The sequence below is a fragment of the Amblyomma maculatum genome, chromosome 3, assembly GCF_055883805.1.
Source record: "Amblyomma maculatum isolate TAMU_Amacu chromosome 3, ASM5588380v1, whole genome shotgun sequence".
In the NCBI taxonomy this organism is placed as follows: domain Eukaryota; kingdom Metazoa; phylum Arthropoda; class Arachnida; order Ixodida; family Ixodidae; genus Amblyomma; species Amblyomma maculatum.
The window spans coordinates 135,191,112-135,206,850 of record NC_139346.1 but is presented as its reverse complement, the minus strand read 5'-3'; the positions used below and the strand labels follow the sequence as shown (position 1 = coordinate 135,206,850).

Below are 15,739 nucleotides of genomic sequence, written 5' to 3'. Positions count from 1 at the left end.
CAGCACATGAAATGCGTGCTTGAACTCTTGACTGCGCGCGTGTAATGTGGGCTCCTTATGTTGTTTTTCGGTGCAAATTCTGCTGGATGTTGTATGATGAGTCAGCGACAAAGTCATTGTTTCGTAGCTCGTTACAAAAGTGGGTACAAATAGTAGTAGGAAGAGTTGTTTTGTGCGCCCAAATTATTGAAAAGTGCAACGCTGCTGTTTACAAGCTTCTTTGAAAAAAAAACTAGCATCAGCTTTGGCACATTATTTACGACGCAACTGCGAATGTTAATTGATATAACGATCGGGGGCGGTCGCTCTGAATGCGCGTTCCGGACCATTTTTCTGACCGTGCCAATAGCAATACATGTGTCAAAACCCGTTTCAAGAAAAATAATCATAAGGTGAGGCTGTGCCCATACCGCGCCAGCACAGACACGAGTGACAACATATAACGATCAGGGGGCTGCGGTCACTGCTTTATGTGAGGAGTCTGATATCACACGACGGCCAGTTCTGAGCATAGACTTGCTTTTAATCACATGCGTGCATGCATGGATTTTTCTGTCCCGTCATAAAGCTTCATGAGATCAGTGTAGTGTCATCGAACATAGCGTACAGTGTGCGCCTAATCGCGAACCTGGATCTCTTGGGCGCCAGTTGAGGAATGTGTTGTTCGCTATGTAGTAAGAACGAGTTAAATATTGAAGAACCCTGGAGACGGTCTTGCATTCTGAAGTAGTTAATATAATATATATGCACCTGTGTTCAGGGGCAGATGTTTTGAAACGTTCACAGGATATCTAGATATAGTATCAACGTGAACGCGAAATGAGTGCAGCTATAGAATTTCATTTAGGCATAGCTTGCAGGCATATCGATTCCCAAGGTTTTCCTGATTAATTTCATCCCACTGAAGAACTGACACAAAATTAAAAAAAAACAAATGGCAGTAATTTAGAATTTTTTTCAATGCTTGAGTGCATGCATGCTAATCAATTATGGAATGAATTCATCTTCTGCAGCAGAGGTATCTTTTTCTTTGCTCACAGAAGCAAAATATCCAAATTAAAAGGGCCACGCAAAATCGGTAGCGTAGCAACACATTAATTCCGAAAACAAAATTACAACTATCCCTAAGTTGTAATTCCTAAGCTGCTCATCTATCTACTTGGAAAAAACTCACGGTGAAAAAAAAAATAAGTGGTGGATTACTTTGGCTAAGCATGGATATACATGCAGTGTTTACAGCCCATGTTTAGAAAAGTATTGCTACCATGCCTTGCCACGTTTAGCTAAGTACTGGTTTCTTGGGTTTTCAATAGATTAAGGAGGCCTAATTAACATCTTTAGTACCACTGTGTCACAAAATGTGCAGCCAACAACCTTCAATGCGTTCCTTGAAGGACTGGCAACTTAGCACGTGAAAAAAAAAGAAGAAAACTTGGTACCTAGATTGCGCAGTGGTCTAGCGCTAGCGCTATGGCTAGCAAATCTAACTTTTTTTACCTCAGCCCGTGCCCGCAACCTACTGCAGGCAAGTGTTCCTTGGAGTGATTGCTCGAAGGTTTAGCTAAGCCACCGAGGCGAAATCCCGCTTAGAAAGGGAGTTGCAATTCTTCCACTAAAAAGAAGACCATTGTAAAGAATTATAAATTTACACCAGCATGCAATGCTAACATAATAGTTACAAAAATACCACTGGGAAGCAACCTAAAATTAAGTTTTTTCGCTTTCCTTGGAAATCCTACGACTGAAAGAAGACAACGCTGGACCAAAGCAGTACGTCGTGCAAGGTAAGGAGACTCGTGTTTCGTACTTTAGGTTTCGCTTTCTGGAGCGTCTGCTTAACTTCGCTTTCATATCTCGTGCTATCTTTCAGTCCAGATGGAAGCCTCTGGCAGCCTGCACGTAACACGCGCATATGCAGTGCTCATTTCATAGGAAACGAGAGGAACAACATATCGCTGATAATTTTAGTGCTAAACGTAGAAACAATATTCATATTGTTTCGTTAAAAAAAAAATGGACTGTTCATCTTTCAGGGCTCAGCGACGTGACTCGTCTGTTAATAAATCGAGGAATGACAATACGGCTGACGTTTCGTCTGGAGTATCGCCGCCTGGTGCTGCAGACGAAAGCCTGAGTTCTGAAGATGACTTTTCCAGTGCGCCTGTGGCTGCGGGGAGCAACTTGCAGGATGCTTCAGTAGATGTATCGTCGTGTGCTGCCGATGAGGAGCCGAGATCAGCGAATGACGGCTGCATTACGTTTGCGGTAAGCTGTTTTCTAACTGCTTAATTTAATTTTTCAGGTTGGCACCCTTGAGATCCATTTCATGAATCACGATTAATGGCGTACAGCAAGCGTTATTTGAATGCGCAACACACATACACTGTCGTTTTTATTCTCAAATGTATATAATTAATTACAGCACCCATTCCACAATGATAAAACATCCTTGTATAAACTAGTACAAATTTCTCAAATTTGGCAACAGTTCTTCAAATCCTTACAGTTGCATGCATTTGTTGCAATTCGCAGATGACGCAAACTGATATGAGCTCTACTGGTGGGCCCTGCACCATATTTTTGTCTGTGTCATCGCAAGGCTGTGCATCAACACAAGCGTCGCATATCAGCACCCTGGACTGCGCGGTCCAAGCAGTTGTTGCTACTGGAACAACTGCATCTGGGCCCGAGGAAAGGATGTGCGTTTTTCTCGGATATGATTCTTTAATAGAGAGGGAAGATGCTTTCAGGCAACTTTGTGGTGTGAACAGAAATGTTTTTAGTTCGCTCCTGTCAATTTTATTCCCAATAGTCGTGAGGCGGGTCAATGTTCCCATTCCACAGAAGCTCTTAATTTTTCCAATGAAGCTTAAGCTAGGTGTATCTTTTGCAAGCCTAGCAGTACTTTTTGGCTTGCATCGAATGGCAGTAAGCCGCATATTCTTTATCCTAAGCAATCTGCTAAACGCAATGAAACAATGGATTCCGACGCCATCTTTTGCAACAGTTCAGGCGACAATACCACCTTGTTTTCTAATCCATTACCCCAAGTGCCGCGATTGCACGGAGCTGACAACTGAAGAACCCCCCCCCCCCCCATGGAGCAAAGACTGGCATTGTTCTCGGACTATAAGGGAAATTACACCTTAAAGTTCTTGATTGCAATCTTACCGAATGGTGCAGTGAGCTTTGTGTCCGAAGCGTATGGCGGCCGCACTTCGGATACACAAATAACAGTCTGGTTTTCAAGATTTAATCGAGCCCGGAGACGTTTTTTGGCTGATAAGGGCTTTCCTGGAATCAAGGTCCTTGTTGAAGCTCAAAGAGGCATCATTATTCTGCCCCCTTTTCCAAGGGAAATGTACAGTTCACATATGAAGAACTCCAGGAGACATACCATATTGCCCAAGTCCGAGTACACGTCGAAAGGGCGATTCAGGGTGTAAAATTGTTTAACATTCTGAATGCGAGTCACAAATGACCTCATCCCTCACATGAGCAATATTATGCGCATTTGCTGCATACTAGTTAATCTTCAGCTGCCAATAATAAATACTGCGAAGAAGGGCACTTTAGAGTGAGTAATACAGGCACACGGTAAGCACGTACAGTTTGTTTGTATGTGTATTTTCGTTCTGGCTATCTGCCAGTAAACCTTCTAATGACATCAGAGACTAGTGGCTGGCTTCTAGATTCATATTTAATAAATGCCAGTGCCTGCATTCTCCCGCTGAATAATGCAGGCGTGGAAACTAATTGAATAACTGAAATTTTCAGTTTTAATTTTATATTACCAGGTTAACATCAATCTAATTAACCGCTACGTAACATCACCAGATCAATGCAACTGATACAGGCACAGCAACCAGTTACAAAAATTATGAATTCAATGTTCGCTTTTTTTTTTCGAGTAATTTAAGAATGGAAGTCATTACCAGGTTCTTGTTATTCCCCCTCGTGATTGCTTGTATCGCTTGTTTCCAGACTCTCAATCATCGCTGATGATCCAGGTATTAAGATGTATAATTTTTGTGAAGTGCATGAAGGAAATGTTTTTCAGTGCATGCCGATTTTTATAGATCAATAATAATATAACTGTTATGCTTTGTTGCTTTCATGTGACTGACATCAAAATTTTGTGTATTTTTGTTCGCCCATTCCTGACAGCATAATAAACCAAAAATCTTGTCCTTTTTATGCAGTCTATGGTAGCGCTACCACGTGCTCATGACAGGACAAAATCATTTTCCTGGGGTAAAAATATTTTATTCAGTCTAGTATATAAGCAATTCAATATAAACACTCCGTAAGAATTTTCAACATGTAGCCAAAATGAAATGCTTAAAGTTTCGGGACATACTCAGAAAGAAAGTCATCATCCCTGTCGACACTCACGGAAATGCTGCGTACTTTTGAGTAAACATACAGAAATGCATGTTGCAAATTCGATACATACAGCATGATCATAATTTGTGTGTAGTATGGGTGGCTTTTTTTTAAAACAAGGCAGCCATTGACATACTCAATGTATGGAACAAAACTCGTTTGCTTTTCGTGATCAATGAGATAGCTGTCTCGCAATGAATATGGACACTTGATTTCTACAAGCTGCAGTGTGCCCCGAGCCCAGAAAATGCCGTCAGGACTACAGCTCAGCCATGGCTGCTGTGGGTGTATAATGAGCCCAACCTGCGAAAAGAATGAGTCACAAAACAACTCCAATGGAGATATATGCATTACCTCATAAATGGGAGCTCCAATAGCCATCGCAAGCTCCGCTCTTGCTTCGTCCTCAGTCTTTTTCCCTGGAAGGTACGCAAATTCACCTTGTTATAAGTAGGCGCAAGATTTCATGAATTTGCGGCATTTACACCAGATGAATCCCGAAGAAAGTAATAATAGTGGTGAGCTGTTATCTGTTGCAAAACCAACCAAAAAATGAAGGGAAAAGATGTGACAGCCATTGTATGTTATCGGATACTGAAGCACCTGTAACTGCATCCAGCGGAACTAAAGAGGCTAGTGGCAACGCAGGAAAAAAAAAATATCAAAAGGGCTGGAGTATATGCGTATGTGATAATAATAGTAATGTTATAATGGCCTAATTGTAAAATATATTTATTGCATTTTTTGATGCCTGCACTTACCATACAATGTGGCTGCTGTTGAAAAGCCTTGCGCTTTCACTAAACTCTCGGCCAAGACGTCGAACTTCAACTGCCTTGTCTTCACCCTGTGTGCCGCTGAGCTTGTGATTCAGAGGCGCGTCTCTCTTTGTGCCACCTAGTAATGAATCATATATTAGCTGTTGCAGCCATAAAAAACACCATTCAAAGTTCAAATTAATAGACTGGCGAACCTTGCTTGTGCCGCCTGACCTCTGGTCATAAGAGCGATCTCAATGATTTCTTCAAAGTTTTTGTTTACGAATTTCTTGTAGAACTCCTGTTCTTTTTTGAGACAGAAGACAATACGTCTCGCCTTTTCAGTTTCAAGGGGCACATACCAGTAATTTCTAATACAGTGTGCAGCTGCCGCTCACCACATAAACAACTTCTCAGAAGCACCGCATCCTCTTCGTCCACTACCCTGCTTATCATAGAAGATAGTGCAGCACTGCATTCTTTTTCGTTTTGGCACCTTCCTTCTTCAATAAGTATATCCGCAAATGCAGTTAACTCCACTAATTTCAGAACTCATAGACATTGGACATAGCGGCTGAAGGATGGGGACAGGCATGGGCCGACCTGGAGAAAAGGCAGAAACATTATTTAAATGTGGCTGCGTCATGATCTCCATGAATCGAATCACATGCAATATCCGCTACTTTCGAAAAGCTCTTTCAGAGATTTTTGTGTCCAACGTTGGACGCGACGATGGTCTGCGCCACGCACAAGGCAAGTCCGTGCACGAGTCGTGCCTGTGGCTGTTGATAAACACCACCAGTGCTACTGCGTGCTTGCACCATCCCCGGCACCCAGCCTTGCAGGTGCAACTGGCATCCGTGATATCGCGAGTTTGCCGACAGCTACATACAACAAAACCGACTTACATATGTGGTGAAGAGATGCCGAAAGGGAACAAAACTCATCTCCAAGCTGACGTCGTAGAAGGCGCTTTTCATTTGGGCAGCACATTTGCCAAAGATATCAGAAGGCCCCTCTGCACTTCCTCGCGCATTCCGTACACATGCTTGGCTTCGTAGTTTCTGACCGCGCACCAAACAGTTATTCTTAAAATAACTCTCAACGCTCTTGATCTTCCTAAATCCACAGAACAGCACGCGCTGCGGAGCTTGCTCAGCCATGCCCGTTTTTTCGCGCACCGCTCGCTTTCAAGCACCGAGTAGGAAACAAAAATTACGGCTGAACTGCCAAACGACAAAAAAGAAGGCAGCACCCGACACCTTAAGGCACATCTCCAGATGGAACCTGTGCTCGTTCCGTCCTGTAAATGAGCGTTTTTTTTTGCTTTTCTTTTTGTTAAGAGCCTTTCCATTGACCGACGTACGATGCCCAGCTGAGCTCGGCTCTCGCTTCTGGGGGTGTGGCATATGTCGTCTACACATACGTTGCCGCTGAGGGGAAAAGCCAGTGCTACGCTTTACATACTGGTTCAAAGTACCATATTGCCCGCCTTCCAAATTCCTGCTTAAAAAAAAAAAAACGCAGAGCAGTTAGCAGAAGCGCTCGCGCGCCGACGATGCGCGCATAAAGCGCCGGCGGCCTTCTACCAGACGGCTTCAACGGGTAGCGGCTTTCTTCGCTTTGCTTTCGCTTTATTTTGCGACACACACACATGGTACATGTTTCTTATGTTCGCGCATGGCACGAGGCAGGCAATGACCGAAATAAGTTTCGTTCTATCACGTTTGTTGCCGAAAAGCGTGGACTTCGCATTCACTCCGCCACTTCTCTCTGAAGAGCAGACATACCACATATGGGAGCGCCGGCGGGAGGTGGCGCCACTTGTTCCGGAGCAGTGGCGCCTCCATACCAGTGCTCTAGGCCCATAACAGCATGACATATATCATGAGCATATATGCCACTCTGATGCTGCACTGTGTTTTTTCAAAGCTATGTACCGGATACATACATTCCCGGAACAATTTATTTAGCAACACACCAGTGTAAAATATAAGTATATAATTAAAACATGACAGCTAGAAATGAGACCATTATATTCATGTAATAACGGATTCAAATCGACTCCAATTTTAAGAAATTGATAATACAAACCTTCATGGTACATAATTTTAAGTGGCATATCGATTAATCCACTACTATGGCTCAATGATGTTCAATTAAAAGTACTCAACACTGCATAAACATGACAACCATGACAAAATTGATGAAGTTTTATACAGTGATCCTTCTTTGTTAAATCAATCACAGAATGGAACTGTTCAAAAGAGGTGCAAATGTGTTGTGTTAATAAAAACGCATTTCCTTCCAAGCTGTAACCCCCCCACCTCTGTAATGATGTCAGGTGCTGCGGGTACTATCTGAATAAAAAATAACGAAAGAATGTAGCCTATACAGAGTTGATTTTTTGCGATGTTTTGAAGTCAGATTCCACGTCCCCAGTTCTGACGAGCCGCTGCACATGGTAACTGAAAATATGGGCTGATACACATTCACGATGCCATGAAGAATATGCTGAAAACTCTGCTGGGAATTCACAGCTGCTACAGGGTAAGCCTTGGCCAGTCCATCCTGACCACTGGCATTGCTATTAGACACAACAGGGTAGCCACAAATACAGTGCCTCTGTCGGGCAGGAGGAACTGCAAGGAGACAGAAAGCCTGATACCCCTTCTCTCCTCTTCTTTCGTCGGGTTTCACATAGTACACTTGTAGCATCTCTGTCTGACTGATTCCGTGAGGGTAGCCAGTATGTCCGCCATCCTGTTCAATCTTAGATTACAACATCCACCTTCTTATCAACTCTGCAGTATGCAACGTGTTAAGCAGCAAAAATGGCCCAACACTTAGCTTAGAAACAGGGTGGCATCAGGATGGGTTTTACTCTACAAGTGGCAGCACTTGATTTAAGTCATTAAGTTCAAAAGAACACTACAAAAGCTAGGTCTGTGACATGTGCTGTGCTGTGACGTAAATGGCCTGTTACACTAAAACAAGCAGTAAGTTTTACAGGCTCATCACAAAACAGCAGAGCTAGATTAAATGCAGTGTAGTCAGCTCAATTTTGCGGTCAGTTGGCAAAGCTCATTTGGCAAGCTGTTGCAGATAACTTATAGCATCCTGTAGGCAGCCCAATGCTTAATTATATGCCCGAAGTGATCAGCCATTACAGTGCACCTTAACAGCAGGATATACAAAACAAATGTTTGAATTCTGACGTCACACAGAATAGCAGGTGCCACCATACCTATTGCTTCGCGGCTGTGGAGCTTGGATATGGAAAAATGCAAACATGACTGTACCATAGCTGTGTGCTGTCAGTGCGCATTGAAGAATAAAATGCAGGTGATCAATTCTCAATTCATATGGAACTCTCCGCTACAATCGCTGTCATATCCAATGTGCAGCTTCGAGACATACCACACATACCATGATACCAAGGCATATCCACATATCCAGACAAGAAAAGCAGAATGATGGTTCTACAGAACATGAAATATACAGTAATGGTAAACAGCACTGGGAAGAGAACAACAGTTCATGATATGCAGCAAAGCACTGCAATCAATAAAAACAGATGTACTTAGGACAGACACCAACAGCAGATCTGGGTCACAAGAGTGCAATACTGAAGCATAAGAATGTGGTGGAATGCATTTGGTAGGTACTCCTACATCATGAAAAGAAGATTGGAGTATCCTTCAAAAGGACAGCACACAGCAGCTGTATTTTGCCATTTTTTTACAGAAAGAAATGTGCAGGCTATCGAAAAGGGCTGATATTAATGTGAGGACAGCACAGACCTATGTAGAATAAAGTAAAAAAAGGAACATAGCACAGTGGCGCATGTCAGGGAAAACCATGACGGTATGGTACTCTGCCACATTGGTCGAGTGGTTAAGGCACTCAACTTCTGTGTCCAAGGATGCGAGGTCCAATCACGAATATGGCAGCAGTTTTTTGGTGGAAGTGAAAGGCTAGGTGCCCGTGTGCTATGCAATGTCAGTGCACAATAAAGAACCCAAGGTAGTTGAGATTCCCTCAGCCCTCCACTATGGCATGTCTGAGTCGCATTGGGACATTAAACTCGATAAACCAAACCAGACGAGATGAAATTAGAGGCGGGATCAAGCATAAATGCGCATTAGCCAGGCATAATGTAAAGGCAACTGATGACCGTTTAAGAGGATTCGAAAAGAAAGCAGGCACAGTATGGGTTTCTAGAGAACCAGGAAGATGGCTGAGATTAAGACGCCAGTAAGATGGCTGCAGCTGGCACTGGACCTAAACCGGAAAGACGTGGGAGTGGCATTTGCTATGCAGTGGGCACTGAGTGGGATTTACTAAAAAAATATGCCATTATATCAATGGCATAATGAAAGATATATTAATGAAAGTTTGCTGAAATATAATAGGCATGAAACTGTTACAAAAAAGCTTCTTTGCCCATTTGAACATTTTCCTCTAACTTATAAGCCAACATAAAAGCTATATTTTATGTAATTTTTTCTCTTTAACGTAGTGAATTGACTGAGCGAAAAAAACAAAAAAACAACCATTCTAGAACATGTAAATTTTTGTCCAGGCTTGTTACTCTAGTCCCAAGTCTATAAAAAAAAATAAGCCCTTCTGCACTCTTAATCTTAGCATTGTACAAAAAGCCATTTTGGAGAAAAACATGCAAATGAATAAATGTGATAAATAAAATTGTAAATCGTAAACATTTTCTTGAAACACCTTGTTTTTTGTTGTAAGAAATTCTGTGCATTATTTGTGCACTCTCCTTAAAACAGCTTTCACTGCATCATTGATACATAGCATTCCATTCTTAAAGTCGCACCCAACTTCCAAACAATGCCCGCCTAGTCCCGTTCAATGAGGTTTGGGATTCTGCAGACATAGTTTTCCTCATTGCTAAAGGTCACAAGAATGCAGGGCTTAACTACCATACTGAGGTCAAGTGCCACCAATGGGCGTTCTGGAGAAAAAAAGCCCTTTATTATGTGGCCTGGCAAATTTACTCGCATTCCTCACAAACAATTTTCCCACACAGCAATACAATTTTGCCACTGCTTGGGCATCCGACATTGACCACCTCGAAAATTCTCTTTATAATGAAAACTTCTTCCTCATATAACACTGCTGTCCCTTTTGATTCCCCTCCTATACTCCCGGCTGTGCATCACAGTTCCTTGATATACAAAGTGAAAATATTCTTGCACTTGAGGTACGCTGCTCAAAAACAACTCCAGAGCAGCTCTCTCAGCTGGAAGGAGCACTGGCACTTCTTTTGGTGCACCAAGCATGCAGGCACCTTGCACATAATGGGCCTTTTCCACATTGGGATAGCTAAGAAAACTGCGGCACAGCTGCATGCTCCTTGGTGGAATAACATCCAAAGAGAAAGCAGGAGGTGTAGTTCCTGGGACATTATTATGCGCTCCAAGATTTGCTTCGGCACACCATTTGCTGCCGTAACTAACTCAACTATGTGGCTATTCCCACTCTCAAAGCCAAATGCAGAATGGGCCCACAGGGGTCCGAAATTCCGGGCTGCTTGGGATAAGTGCAAGAGCTGGTGCACATTGAAGCTCATGCAACGCTCCCTATACAATAATGCAGCCCGGCTTACAAATCGTTGCAGGAGGCGATCTGAAATAAAAATGCTATTTTATACCTAAAAAAAATGAACTTATGGTCGCAAAGGTAATGACCATTCAGCCAAAATGTTGAGCACTCAAAACTGGCCCGATTTGGTCTTCTTTTCACATATCCCACTAGACACGTGCATATTGTGAAAGCATCATAGCTCACTTGTACTGCTCTGGTTTCTCGATGGTAAGCCTCAACATACTAAGTGGATATATTGCTATGTTTATCTCTGTAAGAACACAAAATAAAAAAACAAGCACACAACTCATTTAAAAAAGATGATGACCAAGTAAAAAATACAAAAAGCTTTTTATGATATCCACCTTCTTGAAGGACCCCCTGTACTCTGGCAATATGCAATTGGGCTCCCAAGGCTTCAAGTTTGAAGTTGGGTACAAGAAATGGGATGGTGAAATCCTGCAGGGGAGGTACTTGCTGCAGAAAATATAGAGGCTGCTGGCATGTCCTTTTTGTTCCCCCGGCTAGCTTTGGGCAAGACGGCCATAAGGTTATTTTTTTTTTGGCTACAATTAATGAAATGTTCAATGTTAATGATATTCAAAAAAGTGCAGGAAAGTTACATGCTTAGGAATTGGAGAAGTTTTTATTGGTTTCCTGTCGATCCCTCCATCTTATGGCGGTGGACAGCATCGAAAAATCGCAACTGGAACAATTAGATAAGAAAAGAAGGAAAATCACTTCCCACCACCACCATCACTACCGTCCTACATCTCTCAAAATGTTCCACCGCTTCTTCTCCACTTCAGAAGATAAATGGCTTTACATGTCAGTCTCGGACTAGCCAATTAATTGTTACCTCCTCTGATTGTTAACAACTGCGCTTGCATTCTGCGTGCTGCAAAGCTAATATTTCACTCTCGCACTAATCACAATGATCATATCTTGTTCTTTTTAGATGGCGTACATTGCAAAAGTGCACTATGAAAGTGAGGAAGGACCGAAAGCAAATGGCGGGGGGGGGGGGGGGGGGGTCATGTGCTTTAGCTCTTCGCCACCCATTAGTGGACTGAGTGTTGGTGTTAACGATGGACAGGGATAGGGTGACCTATGTGGCCATCCTATTGCAGATGGCAAAGCCAACCTAAGACACAAGATTCTGCTCAGCCTTGGGCAACCCCATGGCCATCCGAAAGACTGATGCCTCAGACAGTCTGGTGAACGGCAGTGTAGGAATCCTGAGAGACCCCTTAAATTTACCAGTACCTGCGAAGAAATAATTTTAACAGTGAAAGGCACAGGGTGCTAACCATTACCTTCCCTTTATACGATTAAAGGGAAGGTAATGGTTAGCACCCTGTGCCTTTCACTGTTAAAATTATTTCTTCGAAAACACAAAGTACAATTGCCAGGCATGCTATTAAAAGTTTTTTTTTTCTTTTTTGCAATGATGCGTGAGGCACTAACCTCTTGGTATACATCAATGACTGCTTTTTATTTTCATAACTGAACTTCTTTTATACTGTTTGTTTCAACAACCAAGTGATGGTTGTGAGGCATGAAAAGATTGTTATATAATTACTGCTTTGTTGTCTTAGTCCACAGCAATATTAAAGCCAGAGCCACAATGACAATGAATGAAGCAGCATCAAACATATGTACTGCAGTTTTTCCAAGCCTCACATGAATTATACTGACCTTTGGAGTGATAGCCAGAAAAGCTTTCGGATGTTGAAACAGAAATAAAGAAATGTGATTATTTATTTTAAGCTAGCCAACCATGTAATGACCTATGTAATACCTTATACGCATCATTAAAAAGGAATCTTGACACCAATACTTGGCACATATGCTACTTTAATTTTATCAGCATAAATAGCCTTGTCATCACCACACAGAATGAAATTACCATGCTCCAGATACAAAATGCTTGACCTCACCTGCATAACTGATGGCAACGAAAGTTGCTTCTGCAGAAGGATGAAAATCGCCTCACAGAGAAGGCCAAAGTGCCTCAGGTACTGAGCAGGGAGGGTGTGCAGGCAACATGGCACACAGTAGAAAAGAAGCCAATTTCGCCACTCGTGCACTTTCCAGAAGTGCCTCTCTTGCATTGAGCGAGGCAGATGTGTGACATGGCGTGGTGGTTTTACAGCAGTGAGCCGCTTGTTCAGTACATTCACAGTACTTGGTCGCCCTGCACAGTTAGTATACATATGTAGGTTTACGAAAGATACAGTAGCACCAAGTACAGACATGGAAGAGGTAGGGGATAACATATGATGAAGTGGCTAAAACAGACGCTTGGGCAAGTTGGTAATCCATTGAGGGTAAACAGCACAAAAAAAACGAGGACGAACGAAGTACACAAACCAGCGCTCGTTTGTGTACTTCGTTCGTCCTCGTCTTTTTTGCGCTGTTTACCCTCAATAGGATGAAGTGTTTGTAGACAAAATTTAACTGAAAAGAATTCACTCCCACTTAGCACCACTGACGTGTCATTAATATGCCAGTCATGATAACTACATCAGTGTATAGTGCTCGTTCAATCTCCTCACTATGTCAGTGTCCGTACCTTGTGCTCTTGCACTTTTCTTCATTACACACTAAGAAGCCCGGCTATAAGTACTGCTTAGTGTAAAATTGTTACATTAGGTACACTTTTGGAGGAAGCAACATAGTTCACTAAAGAATGTTACGTCATCTGAAAAACACAAAATCTAATTCAGATCATGAACAAATGCTCACCTATGTAGAACTGCTCACGGCAGCTCGATGAGTCGAACCAGTAGTCGGTGAACTGCCTGGTAACACCCAACAGCACACAATGCATGTACTAGACTGTGTAACAAGATACAAGGTCGAGGTACTTCAGAGGCCAGAAAGGTGATGGTCCTTTTAGACCATTGACTGGTGTCTGTAGGTCCATGGCAAGTTTCATGTCCTTGCGGACATTATCTTCCGTCCTCTCTCTTGCAGGTGGCTCAGTTGTGGTATACAGACGTCGTGAAATGCAAAAATAGTGACTTCAGTGTAAGGCCGCTATTGTAGAAAAAACAAAATTTGAAAATAAAAAGAACATCTGTCAACAGGCCACAACAAAGCATGAAAAGTTTGTTTCCAAGAAAGCTTCTGAAAAAATTTTGCTACAAAATGCAGTCTCTACTGTAGTGAAAAACTTTATTTGGTAAACTCAGCAATGAACTTGCTACTCTTAGCTAAAATAGCACTACTGGAATGGTCCAATGTTTAGGAGGGCCATCATGAATGTTAACTATAGTATCTCAAAATGAGATATTGTTGATGGCATAAATGCCATTTATTAGCCTGCCTGTCGGTGCCCAAATGTGAAATAAGCTAAAGACAGTATCTGCAGAGCTAGCAACTCTCTTCGAACAAGCTGAGGACACACCAGTCTTGAGTTCTGCACTGTCAGCAGTGATAAAGAAATCAGATTCTATTGGTAAGCAGTGACATTAGCTAGTTCCGGAATATGAAAAAGTAGTTTTGTTCTGCAACAGAATGGTTTGAATGCTATTATTGGTGAAGTGAAATCCTTACCTTTGTCCAGTTTCCCACATGCTAGGCACCAGGGACAACCAAACCGGCCATTAAATTGTGTGGTTGCCCAGATGCCCGGGCTGGAGCATCCACACACACACGCAATGCACAGGTTCGACATCACAGCCATAGCACCATGTTGCCACATAACCTTGCCAACACTCTGTACAGCCTTGACAAATTCTCCCTTAAAGAGAGGCATATCCAGATGTTTGTTCCCAACCCATAATCCAGCCAAGAAAGAATTTTGAGTGCAATGAGGTTGTGGAAGTTCATTTACACATAACTGTATTGGCCAGATTGACGAATTATTGGATTTGAAGAGTGGGCTTTCGTCGGTATTCATGGTTAAGGTTAGGCCTCTCCACTTTAAGGCCCGGATTCTGAAACGCTCCTAACTTTAGACCGCTTCTAACTTTAGACCGCTTCCTAACGTTCTGCAAGGAGCCCTCCATGCTCCCTAAACGTAAGGCGCCCCCAGAAGGCAAATGCATATTCCAGAAGCTTCCCTTCGCCTTCCCTGCCTAAGGAGCGCCTCAGCAAAGGAGGCAGAACCGAAAAGAGTGCTGGTTTGGAGACTATAAGCAAAAGATGCAAAAAATATGCACTGTATTGCTAAAGTAAACTGCCAGCGTTGTTAACTGTATAGTTCCATCGATACATCTGGCCATAAATTTTATTTGTTTGGTTAAGCACCGAAAAAGAATGACAAAAGCGCTGTATTGGATGGGAAAGCAAACCCAGTCTGGCAACCATCGTAACATCTGACCGGCGTCGAGAGGTCACATCGCCATCGTCGCCACGCGTCGCTGCATTTTGTTGGTTTTGTCCTTGTGTTTCGATTGCGCTCGTGTCTTCTTGTTTGCCATGCCGGGCAAAGCTTATTTCACGGAGGAGGAGAAGGATTTACTCACAGAGCTTATCAACAAGTACAGCAGCGTTGAAAGCAAAAAAAACGATGCTGTTTTGCTCAGTGCAAAAGCGAAGGCGTGGGAGTGCCTCTGTGCTGAGTATAAGAGCATGCCGCACGTGCGACCAAGAGAAGTGAAGCAGTCAAAAAAATTGTGGGACAATCAGAAGCAGAAACTAAAAAAAGAAAAGGCGAAGCAAATTCGAGACGTGATGGCTACAGGTACGTTTCGTCTTATTTTTTACCCCAGAAAATTCCATTTGTTTTTCGCCGAAAAGTTGCAAATATATATTGCAATGTATTTATTGGAGGCGGTGGACCACCGCCTGAACCACTGGATGAGAGGCTCGCCCGAATCGAGGTGCTCGTGCCGCACGTGACGCTGCGGGTACAGAATCCTTTTGACAGCGACAGGCAGTCACAGTCGCCAGCCAGCCAGCTCCATGCCAGCCAGTCCGTTGCTGAAATTATTGATGGCATGGTGACGGGAGACGACCACTCCGACGACAGTGAC

The 15,739-nt window shown here is 42.9% G+C and overlaps 2 pseudogenes across 1 annotated transcript; one reads left to right on the top strand and one right to left on the bottom strand.

Annotated features, from left to right (window-relative positions):
* Positions 1–2,532: 2,532 nt before the first annotated feature.
* On the top strand, positions 2,533–3,581 carry LOC146196138 (uncharacterized; annotated as a pseudogene).
* A 243-nt stretch (positions 3,582–3,824) lies between these two features.
* LOC146196137 (uncharacterized) lies at positions 3,825–14,721 on the bottom strand (annotated as a pseudogene). The gene is made up of 5 exons (XR_014706084.1): positions 13,503–14,721; positions 12,690–12,951; positions 5,148–10,810; positions 4,741–4,805; positions 3,825–4,689 (listed from the first exon to the last, which is right to left on the bottom strand). The product of XR_014706084.1 is annotated as an uncharacterized LOC146196137 (transcript).
* Between the last annotated feature and the right edge of the window lie 1,018 nt (positions 14,722–15,739).